General features: G+C 44.2%; 1 long non-coding RNA gene across 1 annotated transcript; it reads left to right on the top strand.

Moving 5' to 3' along the window:
- The first annotated feature begins 81 nt into the window (after positions 1-81).
- LOC129625545 (uncharacterized) lies at positions 82-15,853 on the top strand. Its single transcript, XR_008701529.1, has 3 exons — positions 82-145; positions 1,147-1,295; positions 15,734-15,853. It is a non-coding gene; the product is annotated as an uncharacterized LOC129625545 (long non-coding RNA).
- Positions 15,854-16,635: the final 782 nt, after the last annotated feature.

Genomic DNA, 16,635 nt, shown 5'->3' on the forward strand with positions numbered 1-16,635 from the left:
AGGACCGGGCTTCCTTCCGGGGAGGGACCGTCTTCCCCTGCGCAAGCGCAGAGGAAGAGAGCCCTGATTCGGTTTCACGCAATTCTCAAGAGTATTTCTCCTTCCTCAAGTTAACGTAACCGTCCTTTCCTGGTGCTTGGAAGAGGTGTGAGTTAGGGGCGTATAGTGCTCTTTTATTTCAGTAGCTTCTCAGAACAGCTGCACTGCAGTGGAAAGTTTTGTGCGTGAAGGCATGATTATCTTAATTTTAATTCCAACCACCGTGTATGCTGTGTGCTTAGTCGCTCAGTCGTGTCCGACTCTTTGCGACCCCATGGACTGTAGCCCGCCAGGCTCCTCTGTCCGTGGGGATTCTCCAGGGAAGAATACTGGAGTGGGTTGTCGTGCCCTCCTCCCTCCAGCGGATCTTCCCCACCCAGGGATCGAACCCAGGTTTCCCACATTGCAGGCGGATTTTTTTTTTTTTTTACACCGTCTAAATATCAGGGAATACCAAGAATACTGAAGTGGGTAGCCTATCCCTTCTCCAGAGGATGCTTCCCACCCAGGAATCGAACCGAAGTCTCCTGCATTGCAGGCGGAGTCTTCACTGCCTGAACCACCAAGGAAGCTCATAGTCATAAGAGAACATTTTTAAGACTTGAAGTTTGGGATGACCTATGAGCAAGCCTCGGAGAAGGCAATGGCACCCCACTCCAGTACTCTTGCCTGGAAAATCCCATGGATGGAGGAACCTGGTAGGCTGCAGTCATGGGGTCGCTAAGAGTCGGACACGACTGAGCAACTTCACTTTCACTTCTCACTTTCATTCATTGGAGAAGGAAATGGCAACCCACTCCAGTGTTCTTGCCTGGAGAATCCCAGAGGCAGGAGAGCCTGGTGGGCTGCCATCTATGGGGTCACACAGAGTCGGACACGACTGAAGTGACTTAGCAGCATAGCAGCAGCATGAGCAAGCCTAGTTTGGAGGAAGGGATTGTAATTATGAAACGACTTAGAAGTGTGAAGGGAGGGCGCCCTAAATCTGTGCTGTCTGCAAACATTCCCACAGCAGCAGCAGGTTCAGAAGGGGCCAGGTCAGCAAAGGGGAAAAAATGATCAAATTTGGACCATTGCCTCTTCTGCCTCTTTTTCTGTTCCTCTCAGCATCAGGGAAGAGAAGACTTAGAAATGCTGCTTGCAGAATTCACATGCTCTGAACAGGTGGCAACATGAGCACTGTGAGTCACAGCTTGTCCAGGGGTGCTCCTACCCAAGTATGAGAGGCCTTTGTGGCTACAGTTCAGGTGCTACTGGTGAGAAAGAGTCCTACAGCTTTCCTCCCCTCCGCTCCCCATAAACTCCATTGGCCTCTGGCTAAGCAGAGGTTCCAGAACAACACCCTACCTTCCGGGTATCTTCCTACCTCCATTGTTGTGCACAGGAACTTTGGTTTGCAGTGAAGGAGGAGATTGTTCCTTTGTTAGTTGTATTGATAAGGTCCTGGGGACTTGGGGGCTTCCTTGGTGGCTCAGTTGTGAAAGAATCTGCCTGCAGTGCGGAAGACTTGAGTTCGATCCCTGAGTTGGGAAGAACCCCTGGAGAAGGGAACAGCAACCCACTCCAGTATTCTGGCCTGGAGAATTCCATGGACAGAGGATCCTGGTGCCCTTCAGTCCATGGAGTTGCAAAGAGTTGGACATGACTGATCAACTAACACTTGGGGTCTTGGGAGAGATGGGTGAGAGGGAGAGTCTGAGGAGTGGGGAGCTGGCCTGCCCCTTTGGCCCCTTGGGTGAGATTCCAGCCCTTAGGACGAGAGAGGTCAGGACCAAGAGCTGGAGGAGCCAGATGAGGCTTTGTTATTTGATGCAGACAGAGCTGTTTCAAGGCCCACGGGACAGTATACCTGAGACTGGGAAGATGGTCTTGTGTTTTAATTCTACATTTGATCCTTGTTCAGTCAGTCATGTCTGACTCTTTGCAATACCATGGACTGCAACATGCCAGGCTTCCCTGTCCTTCATCATCTCCCAGAGTTTGCTCAAGTTCATGTCTATTGAATAGTCGATGATACTATCCAACCATCTCATTCTCATTTGACCCTATATCTGTTACAACACACACAATATCACTTCCTACCCAGGAATTCATTCTTCAACAAAAGGTGTGCTCATGTGCACTCTTGGACTTCACCCATGTTGCCACCATAGCCCACCACCCAGAAGCAGCTGGGCTGATAAGACTGGAAGGGCCTAATGCAGGCTCCATTGTAGTGCTAGCAGGCACTGTATCCTGATGATATCCAGTGAGATTGGGGTGCTGTCCTACAGAATGCAGCCTACCAATGATGCTTCTGCTTTCCTAACAGGCTCATAGTCCACGGGGAGCATCTGACTTCCCAGGTCTGGTTACTTGTTCCTCCTATATGGCTCCCACCATGGCCCCTGATCTGTCTGGGCTCTGGTAGCACTATTTCCTGCCTCTTCCCCTTTAGGTCTAGAGTGGGGAAGACTTCCTACTCTGTTCATCTCTGAGTTTAACCTTTGCTGGTTGCCCTCCTTTGACCACAATGCTGTAAATAGCCCCCTTAATGATAGTGTCTTGAGACATCTGAACTGGATTGTTTCTTGCTGGGACCCTGACTGACACCGCCAATCTCTTTACATCTTCACTGTGAACTGAACACCTAATAATCCCACTTTACAATTAAAGAGACAGAGCCTCCCAGGGTTGAAGTGGTTTCCCCTGGGTCAGAAGACTGGGGGCTGAGAACGGAATGCAGCTGTCCTAATAGGCTCCATTACGCCTATTAGCATCATCGCTATCCACACTTTAGCTGAACTGGAAGAGTTTATTTCACCCATTCCTGATTATAGGAAGGTAAGTCCTAACTCCTCTGGTTATTTTCTAGTTTCATCCTTTAACTGTCAACAATCCAGAAAGGAAGAGAATTTGACTTTGGAGAATACTGATTCAATGGGTATGAGTTCTGGGCTATGCAGATACTTGCATTATGTTCATTTTTTACCACTGACTAGAGCTTCTTAGATATTTCATGTTGATAATATTTTCAGTTCAAAATGCTGTGTGAGCTGTCTGATACGTGAACATGGGGCAGAATAGATGGACCACGATTCAAGGCAGGCAGTAGATTTTCTTGAAGTCATACTAAATGAATAGTTAAAAATCAGACTGAATAATAAGACAACAACCGTGGTGCCCATGGCTAATAACTCAGAGTACAAAAAGCCAACTAAAGAAGCTAGCGAAATATTTCAACAGAGAATATAGTATTAGAGGTGAGTTTGTTTTTTTAATGTAAACTTAATTGTGACTTTTTAATCAATGTAATAGGAGAATCTAAAATTGAGATAAACTAGTATGGATATACCTGGAAGCAAAATTACAGAGTGGCCAAACTCTGTGAAGATACTTGAATTCTAGTCCTGGCTTTGCTACACATTGACTCTGTAACTACTCACAAGTCACTTAGTCTTTCTGACATGTTTCCTCATGTAAAAGTAAAGACTTGGGAAGGTGACATAATAAGAAATACATGCTTGGTCTCCACCCACAGTTCCTGATACAGAGCTCTTAAACCGCTTGTAACTTCCTGAGTGGTGAGACCAATACGAGCCTCTTACAGAGAGTCACCCAGCCCTGTGGGATTTCCTAGGCAATAGGCATGTCTTTTGTTCTAATGAGGCAATACTCTGTAGGCTCCTGGATGGCTTCAGGTTGGGACTGGTCACTAGAAAGAGTATTTATAGTTTCCGATTTAAAGATTCTCAGTATCGAGCCCAGAAGTTAATCAATAAAAGGACAGTGCACATCAACGCTGTATTAGAAGAGGAGGGTTACACCACAGCCAAAGAAATAAAAGAGAAAGTGAAGGACAAAGGCATTGAGAGGCCACATGAGTGGGTGGGAGGGAGCAGGACACTGAAATGGTGACAACCAGAGTAGATCAGAGAACTGGCATAGGTGAAGAGAAGGGCAGGTTAAGGAGGAATCTTAACCAACACTAAGGGGTTGTTTCCAGGGTCTTAAAATGGCTTACAGCCACAAGACTGTGCTTTTCAGTCCTTAAGCCTAGCCTCAAAAGAACAAGTAGCTTACAGTAAACTCTCCTACGTCCCTTCCAACTCAGCATTTTATTAATCTTGGTAACTGAGTTGAAGAGCAAAACATAACAAGCACCTACTCCTTGAAGAATCCATTGATCATGTTAGGAATATGTAAGCTGGAGTACAGGCTAAAGTGAAAGAAAGTGAAAGTTTCTCAGTTGTGTCCAACTTTTATAGTCCATGGAATTCTCCAGGCCAGAATACTGGAGTGGGTAGCCTTTCCCCTCTCTAGGGGATCTTCCCAACCCAGGGATTGAACCCCAGTCTCCTGCATTGCAGGTGGATTCTCTACCAGCTGAGCCACAAGGGAAGCCCAAGGATACTGGAGTGAGTAGCTTATCCCTTCTCCGGCAGATCTTCCCAACCCAGGAATCGAACCAGGGTCTCCTGCATTGCAGGCGGATTCTTTATGAACTGAGTTATCAGGGAAGCCCATAGGGAGTACAGGCTAAGCTGCTATAATAAAGAGACCTCAGAATACAGTAGTTCAGATAAGAAAGATGTTAATTTCTTTCCTACTTAATAGTTCAAAGAGACCTGGGTAATAGGGGTGTAGGGGTGGGGGCAGATGGTTGTATTCCAGGTAGCGAGTCAGACCCAAGCTATAGGGTTGATTGACCAATATCAAGTTACAGTTTCCAATTCTGGATCCCTTTCTGTTGCTGTTGCTTCCTATCCAGGGAGAAGGGGAAGAAATGAAGTCCAGAGAAGGAACTTACCTTTACCTCAGTGGTGCGAGAGCTGACATATTTACTTCCTGGCTCTTTGACCTGAGGTCTTCCCCAAGCCATATGCCGTGTGTGTCACGTGCTCAGTCGTGTCCGGCTCTGTGACCCTGCGAACTGCAGCCCGCCAGGCTCCTCCTCTGTCCATGGGATTCTCTAGGCATGCATACTGGAGCGGGTTGCCATTTCCTACTCCACGGGATCTTCCCAACCCAGGGATCGAACCTGGGTCTCTTGCATCTCCTGCACCGACAGGTGGATTCTTTACCACTGCACCACCTGGGAACTATTTACTTTTCAGAGTCCTCAAATAGCTGCTCCAAATATACATTCCAGGTTTTATAACTTTATTCAGTGGGAGGGAAACAGTAGAATATACTTATTCCCTCTTACCTGAAACTGAATCCCTTGACCTTTGGGGTTTGGAATTCCTGGCTCTCTATTCTATTCACAGGGCTAGCACTATTGAGCAAGAGGAGGACCACCCTTGTCAAAAGCTCAAACTTCAACAGAATGTCTTTCATAAATAGATTGAGTTTATAATATGTAATTGACATTTTTGATACACATGGAGGACATTGTCCAAACTCGTCTCACGAGAAGAAAACTTCTCAGTCCAGTTATATTGTCAAAGGAGCATCCATTTAGGAGTAGGCTGCCAGCCCAGCACCACATCAAAACCTCTTGCCCTTTGCTTTCACTTGAGCATGCTTATGTTAGGTGTATCTACAGTTCTAGTACACCAGAGTCTTTGACACACACAGAACATGGCAGGACTAGGCCCCAACCTGACTCTCTTTGACCCGAAGGGCCTGAGGGCTCAGGCTTTCCCTACTGTCAATGCTAGGGTTTTAGTGTCTTCTGGCTATCTAGCCAGCTGGCTGGACCTGCTTCCTGCTTCATCCCCGCCACCCCCATTTCCAGGAGACTGAGTCTTGTTGTTCTTTCTCTCTAGTTCTGAGATAATTCTGAGAACAACCTGACTCTGTATCTGTACTCCCACTGTCCTCGTGCCAAAGCAAGTTTGTATCCTTGTCCTTTAGATCAGGTTCTCCTTGTTGATAAACTGGACTGAATATGTTCCCTTTTGTTAGTTTTGGTCTTTTATTGCTATAAAAATTCTCCCACCTTCTATCTATGATACTTTTTATATGTGCTTAATGCACTGAGTAGCATTTCAGAAAAAAATTAAATAATAATGATAATAATGTGGGTCACTTTTTCTAGTTCCTAATTTTGATAGGGGGCTTTCCTGGTGGCTCAGTGGTAAAGAATCTGCCTGCCAATGCAGGACACTCAGGTTCGATCCCTCGGTTGGAAAGATCCCCTGAAGAAGGAATTGGCAACGCACTCCAGTATTCTTGCTTGAGAAATCCCATGGACAGAGGAGTGTGGCAGCCTACAGGCCATGCGGTCACAAACAGTTGGACACGACTTTGCAACTAAACAACAACAATTTTAATTGTTTAATTTAACTCTATCTATAGAGTTTTACCTACTGTTTATTATTCATCATAGCTTATCAATGCGATGCAATAATGGATTTTGTTATATTATTCTATGCCATGGTAAATGTTAACTGATTTTGGTAAATTATTCCTCTATTTCTGTTCAATTATATTTTCTGGCACTTCATCTGTGAGTTTGCACATATAAATATATCCCTAAGTGAGACTGATTTATCCTTTCCTGTAAGTCACTTTCACTTAGAGATGAAGGAGTACTACACATTGTCCAAAGATAATCATAGATATATTAATAGCACACATACAGGCAATTCTTTGTGGCAGATTTATCATGGTAGACATATGCTGTTTCTTACTACCCCTAAACTATTTCCCCTTCTTCTTGTTAGCACTTTCCTAATTTCCTCCAGAAAGTTGTTGTTTAGTTGCTAAGTCATGTCTGACTCTTTTGCAAGCCCATGGACTATAACCTGCCAGGCTCCTCTGTCCAAGGGATTTCCCAGGCCAAGAATACTGGAGTGGGTTTCCATTTCCTTCTCCAGGAGATCTTTACAATCCAGGGATTGAACCTGCATCTCCTGCATTGGCAGATGGATTCTTTACCACTGAGTCACCAGGGAAGCCCAAACTCTAATGAAGTGCCTCCCTTAATGTCATTTGGGAAAAGCTGATCTCCATATCACCAGTTCTAGGAGGAGGCACACAACCAAAGCTGAGCTAATCACCTCACTCCCCTAGTCAAAGTGAGTTAGTTCATGGCCAGACACGATTCAATGGGATGAAATTCTAGGACTCTCATTGAAATTTTCAGAAGAGAGAAATCCATTTTACAAGAGATGCTGAAAGGTTAGGACATGGGGGTGCAGCTACTGGCAGCTTGAATAAGGAATAAGGAATTTGAATAAAAAATAGAACCCAGAAGAAGAAAGCAGAACCAAGATATAGAAACAAAAAGCTCCTGATCAAGCTGATTGAGCCAGTAACTCACAGATCTTTCTGTTACATAAGCCAGTGAAGGTTGCTCAGGGGTGTCTGTGTCCGATCCTTTGCAACCCCACGGACTATACAGTCTGTGGCAATTCTCCAGGCCAGAATACTAGAGTGGGTAGCCTTTCCCTTCTCCAGGGGATCTTCCCAACCCAGGGATCCAACCCAGGTCTCCTGCATTGCAGGTGAATTCTTTACCAGTTGAGCCACCAGGGAAGCCGAAGAATACTGGAGTGGGTAGCCTATCCCTTCTCCAGGAAGATCTCTGGGAAGATCTCCTGGATCTTCCCGACCCAGGAATTGACCAAGGGTCGATTGCAGATGGATTCTTTACCAACTGAGCTGTCAGGGAAGCCATGTAAGCCAGTAGTTCCTCCTTTTAAATAAAATCATGAAATACTTTAAACATAGAGATATGAGTAGAGAAATGTATGATGAAAGCCAGCTTAATCAAATCTGTTAAGCATCCATACTTTAGATGTCTTAAAAATAAAGGATTAAAGACAGATTTGAGACACTCTGATCCCACCTCTCAGCCCAGAGACAGTTTCTGTCATAAATTCAGGCTTCATCATGCCCACACATGACGTTGTATTTTTTACTACCGTGGAGAAGGCAATGGCACCCCACTCCAGTACTCTTGCCTGGAAAATCCCATGAATGGAGGAGCCTGGTAGGGTGCAGTCCATGGGGTCACTAAGAGTGAGACACGACTGAGCTACTTCACTCTCACTTTTCACTTTCATGCATTGGAGAAGGAAATGGCAACCCACTCCAGTGTTCTTGCCTGGAGAATCCCAGAGGCAGGAGAGCCTGGTGGGCTGCCATCTATGGGGTCACACAGAGTCGGACACGACTGAAGTGACTTAGCATAGCATCCTTAAGCTTCTTTTTTGTAACGTATTTTTTAACTTTATAATTTTATCAAATTGTATAGACAGTTCTTCATCTTGACCCTGTCAAGTTATATTTACATTCAATTATGTTCTGTGTTATGTTTTGGAGATTTAACTACGTGGTGAGATGAGCTGTAGCTCACTTCAAATACTGTAGTCATGTTTCTCGCTCTGGTGTTTCTGGTATTTTGCTAATGTGTCTTTTTTCTCTCAAGTCAGGGTGAGTTTGAGTTTCCCTTACTTGTCAACCAGAAAGTCCTTAATTGACCCCTTCAGGAAACAAGCAGCTCTCTTTTGTCTCTGAAGGCGATTTTACTGTCAACAAATATCAGTCACTCACCAGCTTCATTTTGGTAGCTTGTGAGCAGTCAGTGGTGATGGGAGGGGGAGAGTGAAGTGAGGAGACTGGGTTTGCTGCAGGTGGCTAGCCAGAAAGAGCTCATCCCGGAAGTTCAGCTCAGAGCGTCCAGAGAGAGGTGTGAGCACTGACAGGGTCACGGAGGACATCATTCGCAGAAAACAATCAGTCCTTGTTTCGGTTGATGTCATCATGTGCCTGCTTTCTCTGGAGGCTTTCTCTACCGTAGGACGTGTTGGGTCCAGAAGCTGTTCTTGGAACTGTATCCTGCCTCCACCACTTGAGTGATGCAGTAACTGAAGGGTGGGCAGTGGCAGGAAAGCATCTCAGAGGTGATTTGTCAGTCTGGCCTGGGGCTCAGATACAGATAAGAACTTAGCCCCAAATACCTCTGACCCCTGTTACATCTTTCTTCACAAGTTTCAAAGAAAGGAATTGGAAATCCCACCTTTTCTTTCTGTCCTCGTCTCTACATGCTGCTTTTCTTTTTCCTCTCATTTCAGTTGCTCTTCATGTTCTTTTTAACCTAATATTTTCCTCTGTTGAATGCTAGGAGAATACATTGAGTGATCTGCTCAGAATGATCAAAGAGATGTTTTTGCTGGAAGTAAGTGTATACCACTTGATAAATTTACCTTTAAGCCCCAGCGTTGAAACTGGGCCCAAGGCAAACAGTTTTAAGTTCATCCTTCCATAGTAAAACCCCTCGGGAGTCACCAGCACTGGGGGCAGTCCTGCCTGATGGAACTTGCGGAAATACTACTACTAGTGTATTGTTAACATGGCTCTGTGGAGGCAGACCTTAGTTGTGAACTGAATGGACCAGACAGAGGCACATGTTGGCTCTACAGAAGATGGAGCACCCCCAGGCGGTGGATCCTGCTGAGCAGACCTTCATCACGGGGATCCCAGGTGGCCTGACCATTCCCGTCCAATGCTCAATGGAAGAAAATTGGGAGATAATGGAGATATTTTGCCAATTTCTGATAACTTAAGTATCAAACCCTTGCTTTAAAAAAAAAAAAAAGCCCTACCCTATGTTTGAAAGGTGGCTAGGGAATCAAGTTTAGTCTGCATGTTTGGGCACCTTCAGAACATTAGTGTAGTTTCTGAGATGCCTAAAACTGAAATGGAAGGGAGCTCCAACTTCTCCAGTAGAGAAGCTGCAATGCTTTCCAACCCTCCAGAAACCTGGAATTTTTAAACTATCGATGCTAGACCCTATCCCTCAAGAGATGCTGATATCATTGGTTTGGGGTGGCCATGATTTTTGTTTGTTTTGGGGGTTGGGAAAAATGATAGTCGCTCAGTCGTGTCTGACTCTTTGTGACCCCATGGACTATACAGTCCATGGAATTCTCCAGGCCAGAATACTGGAATGGGTAGCTTTTCCCCTCTCCAGGGGATCTTCCCAACCCAGGGATCGAACCCAGGTCTCGTGCATTGCAAGCGGATTCTTTACCAGCTGGGCCACAAAGGAAGCTGGGGGAGGGTAGTAATTCTTCAGATAATTCTCATAGACTTCCAGGGATGAGATTCACATGGAGAGAGAATTCTACAAGTTCAGGGTCTCGTGTGCATTGAGACAGTGTAAAGTGGTGGTGGTGGTGATTCTGGGAGCAATAGTTTCACATGGAATTAGTGTGAGCTCTGCTGGAAGAGCTGTAATCACTTATCAGAAGAGATAACACTCACAGAACTCAAAGACATTGGGGAGTTCTTGGGTGACTAGGAGAGAACCCCACCAAGGGAAGACTGAGGCTCTAGGAGACCCCAGGAGGAAGACCTAGGAGGTCTTTCTGTCCTCTTGAACTCCTAAACCACAATATTAACACAGTCACTACATGCTCAGTAACTTGTGTGCAAATAATGTGAACCTTTCTGCTTCATATGGTAAACTTCTGATCAAATGCAACACAGCAATAAAACCAAGCTCCTCACTGCAGTGCTCTTGGTTAGAAAGCACATGCTGGCATATACAAACCCTGTCATTTAGAAAAATTGGTAGAGGGAACAAAGAGGTTCTGGAAAGCTTGTGATGTTCTGTTTCTTGTTCTAGATGTTGATTACACAAGTGTGTTCAGCTTATAAAAATTAATTGGGATATATATGTATAAAGTGTGCACTGTTTTCAGTTTGTATTTTATACTTCAAAGTATTTAAAAAAATGAAAACCAAATGACCGTTGCTTCCTTTCATTATGTGCATGGGGGTGGCTAGATAATTCTTATCGATGGGAAAACAAATGTCTGTGTTGAACTCTTCGGCTCACAGAGCTTGGGAGGAGGAAAATGGGGGTGGTCTGGGGACACAGGACACACGGACAGTGCAGGGACTGCCAGTCCTTCAGACCTGCACAGGGTGAGCTCCTGAGGAGACGGGTTTCCATTTGGCAGAGTGACAGATGCATCTCTGAATATGCAGAAAAGTGAAAAAGTGAAAGTATTAGTCACTCAATCTTGTACAACTCTTTGCGACCCCTATGGACTGTAGCCTGCCAGTCTTCTCTGTCCCTGGGACTCTCCAGGCAAGAATACTGGGTAGGAAGCCATTCCTTTCTCCAGAGGATCTTCCCAACCCAGAGATCGAACCTGGATATCCTGCACTGCAGGCGGATTCTTTACCATCTGAGCCCCCAGGAAGGTGGACCCCAACCTGAGAAGGAAGTGGAAAGCTAATTGCTCTGCAAATGAAGGAAATCTAATTTAGGAGAGAGCCAAAGGTGAAAGGATCTGGAGAATCGGAGAATACGAGGGGATACCCAAGGGACAGGAGTGATTAACCTGTGTGATGGCAGATTGAAGACTGGGGAAAGGATGACCAGGAAGAATGGGATGAACTCTGAGATGTATCAGCCAAAGGAATTTTGAGAAAAGAGGCATCTAGTATTTAATGCTCAATTGTTCATGTGGCTGCAATGAAAACCCCTTCCATTGTTGCAAATCCCCAGTAACATCTGCTACCCTAGTTACACTTGCCCTCTAGTATTACAAACTGATCCAGGGGGAGTGCGGGATGATTTGGTTAACTGGCCTGTTGCAGGACACTGAATTGAATTTTCTTTTAATGATGCTGCTGCTGCTGCTAAGTCGCTTCAGTAGTGTCCGACTCTGTGCGACCCCATAGATTGCAGCCCACCAGGCTTCCCTGTCCCTGGGATTCCCCAGGCAAGAACACTGGAGTGGGTTGCCATTTCCTTCTCCAATGCATGAAAGTGAAAAGTGAAAGTGAAGTCGCTCAGTTATGTCTGACTCTAGCGACCCCAAGGACTGCAGCCCACCAGGCTCCTCCGTTCATGGGATTTTCTAGGCAAAAGTACTGGAGTGGGGTGCTACATGCCTGCAATTTGGTGATTTGAGGCCAGACTCTTACGCTGTAAAAGTGTGCTGCTGCTAAGTCGTGTCAGTTGCGTCCGACTCTGTGCGAGCCCATAGACGGCAGCCCACCAGGCTTCTCTGTCCCTGGGATTCTCCAGGCAAGAACACCGGAGTGGGTTGCCATTTCCTTCTGCATGTGACACCACCATAAAAAAATGAAGTGAGCCCTTAAGGCGACAGTTAATTCTAACACATGGATTATAACTGCTATTTTCACCCTCAAGTATAAGACATCAGTGTCTCACTGGCAGCTGTTATGTGGGATAAGTAAAAGTTGAAGTCAAGATGCTAAGTTAGAGTTCTGGAGAAAGATTAACATCTGTAAGCTTGTTTCCTCATCTACAAATGTAGGGAAATAACTCTCCTATAGAAATTATCCAAGATCTGGATCATCGAAAAAGCAAGAGAGTTCCAGAAAAACATTTATTTCTGCTTTATTGACTATGCCAAAGCCTTTGACTGTGTGGATCACAATAAACTGTGGAAAATTCTGAAAGAGATGGGAATACCAGACCACCTGACCTGCCTCTTGAGAAACCTATATGCAGGTCAGGAAGCAACAGTTAGAACTGGACATGGAACAACAGACTGGTTCCAGATAGGAAAAGGAGTACGTCAAGGCTGTATATTGTCACCCTGCTTATTTAATTTATATGCAGAGTACATCATGAGAAACGCTGGGCTGGAAGAAGCACAAGCTGGAATCAAGATTGCTGGGAGAAATATCAATAACCTCAGATATGCAGATGACACCACCCTTATGGCAGAAAGTGAAGAGGAACTCAAAAGCCTCTTGATGAAAGTGAAAGAGGAGAGTGAAAAAGTTGGCTTAAACTTCAACATTCAGAAAACTAAGATCATGGCATCCGGTCCCATCACTTCATGGGAAATAGATAGGGAAACAGTGGAAACAGTGTCAGACTATTTTTGGGGGCCCCCAAATCACTGCAGATGGTGATTGGTGATTGCAGCCATGAAATTAAAAGACGCTTACTCCTTGGAAGGAAAGTTATGACCAACCTAGATAGCATATTCAAAACCAGAGACATTACTTTGCCAACAAAGATCCATCTAGTCAAGGCTATGGTTTTACCAGTGGTCATGTATGGATGTGAGAGTTGGACTGTGAAGAAGGCTGGAGCGCCGAAGAATTGATGCTTTTGAACTGTGGTGTTGGAGAAAACTCTTGAGAGTCCCTTGGACTGCAAGGAGATCCAACCAGTCCATCCTAAAGGAGATCAGTCCTGGGTGTTCTTTGGAAGGACTGATGCTGAAGCTGAAACTCCAATACTTTGGCCACCTCATGTGAAGAGTTGGCTCATTGGAAAAGACCCTGATGCTGGGAGGGATTGGGGGCAGGAGGAGAAGGGGACGACAGAAGATGAGATGGCTGGAGGGCATCACCGACTCAATGGACATGAGTCTGGGTAAACTCTGGGAGTTGGTGATGGACAGGGAGGCCTGGTGTGCTGCAGTTCATGGGGTCGCAAAGAGTCGTACATGACTGAGCAACTGAACTGAACTGAACTGAAGTAGAAGAATGTATTTGAAACAATGGCACATTGCACATGTATTTGTAGCAAAATGTGTTTGTAGCAAATGGCACATAGTAAATACCCAGGAAACATTACCTCCTTTCCTTCTTTCACCTCATAATATTGTATGTAGAAGTATTTTTTACAAGTGTTTTGTAACTTGTAAAGTCATAAAGGTGGCTCAGACAGTAAAGAATCTGCCTGCCCTGCAAAAGACCTGGGTTTGATTCCTGGGTTGGGAAGATCCCCTGAAGGAGAAAATGACTACCCATTCCAGTATTCTTGCCTGGAGAATTTCACAGACAGAGGAGCCTGGTGGGCTACAGTCCATGGGGTTACAAAGAGTCAGACACAATTGAGCAATTACAGAGAGAGAAAGTTATAAACATTGTTGGTTAAATTAGTGAGAACTAACATTTGCTGATTATTTGTAAAGTCTATTACTTTAGGAGAGAAAACTTCCAGAAGTAAAAACGGTATTTTTATGCAGTAAGTGAAATTAATGGTCTAGTGGTGCTCTACCAGGATTGATTTTGCTTCCCAGTGGACTTGGCAATATCTGGAGGCGTTTCTGGTTGTCACGAGTAGGAGATGCTTTTGGCCTCTAATGAGCAGAGGCTAGGGATGCTGCTGAACATCCTACAATACACAGGACACAGACCTACAACAAAGAATTATTCAGTTCAAAATGTGGACAGCACCACTGTTGAGAAATCTTGTTTTAACAGTAAGGCAAGTTAGTCTGGTTAGTCTTGATTTCAACTTTGTTGATGCCCAAGTACCTATTAACATTCCTGAACCTTAATGTATTCCTTCCTAGGCCTGTGAACTCTCATAATGAATGGGAAAATCCCTTTCTAAATTGACCCCTGTAATTATATATTTAGGCATATAAATTCTTTACCTGTAATAGCAATACAAAGCTTGTGTTCTGCCCAGAAAAGTCTAGAAAACACTGCCACTAGACACTCTTCCACAACCCACTAGAGGATATATTTTATTTTGTAACATGTCACCATTTCTTAGGCCTGAACAGTGCTGCCTATCTCTAACAATACTCAGTAGACCAAATTCCACCATCCCCTACTCATTTCATGATTCAACTATGAGGATGGAGCTCTTTCTGGTAGAGAAGGTGATGGCTTCTCTACCAGAGTGAAGAGTTGTGCTTGATAACAAAAATCCCAGGTCTTCATTTTTAGAGATCAGAATGAGAGGACTCCAAGCTAGGAAAAAAAAATTCTTCAGAAACATTTCTACTATTAGAGAATAATTGTCAGGAACGTTCTTTCTGGTTGTGAATCTAACAGAGCATAGCTGGTAACCGGTGGTAACCAAGCCATTCAGTAGTGTAGTGTTAGTTGTTCAGTCATGTCCGACTCTCTGTGACTCCCCACGGACTGTAGCCTGCCAGGCTCCTTTGTCCATGGGATTCTCCAGGCAAGAATAATGTAGTGGGCCATTTCCTTCTCCAGAGGATCTTCTCAACCCGGGGATCAAACCTGGGTCTCCTGCACTGCAGGCGGATTCTTTATTGTCTGAGCTACAAGGAACTATTAGGACTGCTAATAGCTATTAGCTATTAGGACTGCTCTGTTCAGCTTCTTCATCTCCAATTGTCCAGACTGATAGGGACAGATTAAATGGACAAAGGGGGTGATTAAATAGTTAATCCCACTAAGAAATCACAAGTAGAGAGAAAAATATGGGAGAATCTGTATAATGATCACTCAAGAAAGCAGGTTTGCTTAGCAACAAAATCATGCAGCAGAAGCAGGAGACATGCCCCCAAACAATAAAATAATGATGGAATGAGACTTACATCTAGCCCATTGAAGTCTGCATGCTAATGATCCTTGGGAAGAGGCTTCTTTTGCATGTATTAAGAGCAGAAACATAGGGCAAAGGTGACATTATACCTGAACCCTGAGATAACTTATCATGTTTTAGTATATGTTACCGCCCTTTTGCTCATTTCCGGAGCCCCAAAACAGTCCTGGTTGGGCCAAACAGGGTCAAAAACTCCCTTGCCCAATGTGTAGGAGGAGTTAATGATGAAAGACTCCAAGAATGAGGAAGAAGGAGTTAATGATGAAAGACTCCAAAAATGATGAAAGACTCTCACCCTCTCCACTTTCCCTTGATTATAAAACTATAGTCCACTCAGCTCTTGGTGCATTACACACTTGCCTGCCCTCTTGTATCTCTCACAAGCATCCTATACTGTTAAGTGCACTTCTTACCTGTCACTTTGCCTCTGAATGAATTCTTTCTTTGCAGAAACATAAAGAATCTGAGCTTCAGTAAGTCCTGAGACCAGGTATGCAGTTTCAATCAGAAGACTGTTGGTTCAAGTGCCCTCTTAAACCCAGGGATTGTGAGTTCAAGTCCCATCTGAGGTGCAGCAGGTTTGAATCCCATCCAAGGAGTGTGACTTCAAGACTACTTGAAGCCGAGAAAGTGGGGGTGGAACAGGCAGCCTGGAGCTGTCCTGAAGTAATAATGATCCTCTCCTTAACTTTGTATTTTCATAGCACATTATTTATTGAATCCTTTTAACAACCCAATGATGTAGGCAAGATAAGTAATTTTATCCCTAGCTTACAGATCAAAGCAACAGACCTATAAAGTTTGAGTGTCTTGTTCTAAATTATGTGGCTATTAAGAGCTTAGGATCCAGATTGAAGTTCTTGGAGTTCTGTACACAAAAATGTAAAGTTTACCTTATGGTCCTTTCCTTCCAGTTCTCTTGATTTGAGTTCCTTATCTCAGTGGTGAAGAACTGGAGGTTCCAGCCTGGCATAGTAGGGATGCAAAAAAGGGGAAAAAAAATCCTTCACCAGAACAAACAGACCTTAACTCATTGGTGTTCTCCAAGCCAAGAAAGGAGCAGTCTTATAAAAATCTTTGAGAAAATTATTTGTTTCCTAAAAAGTCATTTTCATACTGTAATCAATCATCCTGGAAAGATTTTTTTCAATTAGCCTTTAAGTAAAATAATATATAATTTTATTTTTGCCTAATTTTACTCTACTACTCTAATTTAAACCATATTACAGTGATTTAATTTATTTTTTCCAGGATGATTATTTTAAACATTTGAAGACAGCTTGTTCTAAGTTAGCAATATCCTGGCCTGAATGCATAAACTTACCCTTCATTAACTCTCTTAGCTATTTATT

The sequence above is a fragment of the Bubalus kerabau genome, chromosome 13 (genome assembly GCF_029407905.1).
Source record: "Bubalus kerabau isolate K-KA32 ecotype Philippines breed swamp buffalo chromosome 13, PCC_UOA_SB_1v2, whole genome shotgun sequence".
Taxonomy (NCBI): Eukaryota; Metazoa; Chordata; class Mammalia; order Artiodactyla; family Bovidae; genus Bubalus; species Bubalus kerabau.